The sequence below is a fragment of the Amphimedon queenslandica genome, unplaced genomic scaffold, assembly GCF_000090795.2.
Source record: "Amphimedon queenslandica unplaced genomic scaffold, v1.1 AMPQUscaffold_2636_Cont25362, whole genome shotgun sequence".
Taxonomy (NCBI): Eukaryota; Metazoa; Porifera; class Demospongiae; order Haplosclerida; family Niphatidae; genus Amphimedon; species Amphimedon queenslandica.
The window spans coordinates 1-1,201 of NW_003557029.1; the positions used below are offsets into that span (position 1 = coordinate 1).

Consider the following 1,201-nt stretch of genomic DNA (forward strand, 5'->3'; position numbering starts at 1 on the left):
TGAATGTTAGTCCTTGAATGACGTACAAAGGGATCAAAGTGCTGCAAAGCCCCACAGTTCAAGACGTGTTGGGTTTGCTCATCATTACCTGTTACAACATTGCCAATAGCACGAAGTGACGGAGACTATAAAAATGTAAAAAATCATCAATTATAAAAAACATTGACGCTCCAGGATTTCAGTCAATATTGATTACAATTTATAAAAAATGCAATTTCCAGCAATGAGTTATTAATATCAACTACAAAAACACCGACGATACATTCTGATATTGTTTAGGAAAAAATCTGAATTAATACGAAATGCAAATATTTTGGACTTATTTTAGTTGCCTATCTAATCAAACTTACTGCTAAACTAGTCTCCCCACATCCAGTCAGCTCAACCAAGCGTGGCACAACCCCACTGTTAACTACAGTCTGTATACGCTCAGTTGATCCGTCAGTAACATACGACAGAGCCCAACAAGCATCACTAACAACCTAAAACATCAATTAATACCTTAAGGTTACTTTTAAATACAGGTACTATTAATTGCGAATTTTGCATTTGGGTTAAAAATCGCAATTATTAATACGCGCAATTATTAATAATGACATCATGATGCCATATAACTATTAGTAATAATTACTTAATCACTATTTTTAATACCAGCAAAATCTACCTCATGCTAAAATCACAAAATTTAGTACCCGCAATTAAAAGTCACTCTAAGGTACACAAAAATTATCAATGAATAACGTTACATGTACCTCTTTATCCTGATGATTGATCAACTGTGTCAAAATTGGTAATAACTACATGTAAATGAGAAAGAACAATAGACTAGTAAATACAGTATAGTAATAGAGGATATGCGTGCTAAGTATATTCATAGCTTTTAAGTACCGTATATCCAACCCACACAGTAAATTGGCCGCCATGTTGGACGTCAAGTTTATTAAGAGTTCAATGGGGGAAAACACAATTTCTTGCCTTGCTACCTTCTTGAGGCCTTTTTCGGAAACTTAGAAAGCATCCTGAGGATCTAATGGGGTCTAGTAGTCACCTGAAAGATTGCTATCAAGAAATACAGAGCGGTTTTCTGGTACCAAGCCTTTTTCTACCTTTTCTCCATTGCTGCCAATGGAAAGTTGACGTCCAACGAACTAATTTTTTTTCTTGAAAGTTATTACGGTATGCAATGAATACATTTATTTTG

The 1,201-nt window shown here is 34.6% G+C and overlaps 1 long non-coding RNA gene across 1 annotated transcript; it reads right to left on the minus strand.

The window, feature by feature from the left end:
• Positions 1–36: 36 nt before the first annotated feature.
• LOC109593162 (uncharacterized) lies at positions 37–825 on the minus strand. Its single transcript, XR_002190771.1, has 3 exons — positions 753–825; positions 351–482; positions 37–125 (listed from the first exon to the last, which is right to left on the minus strand). It is a non-coding gene; the product is annotated as an uncharacterized LOC109593162 (long non-coding RNA).
• Positions 826–1,201: the final 376 nt, after the last annotated feature.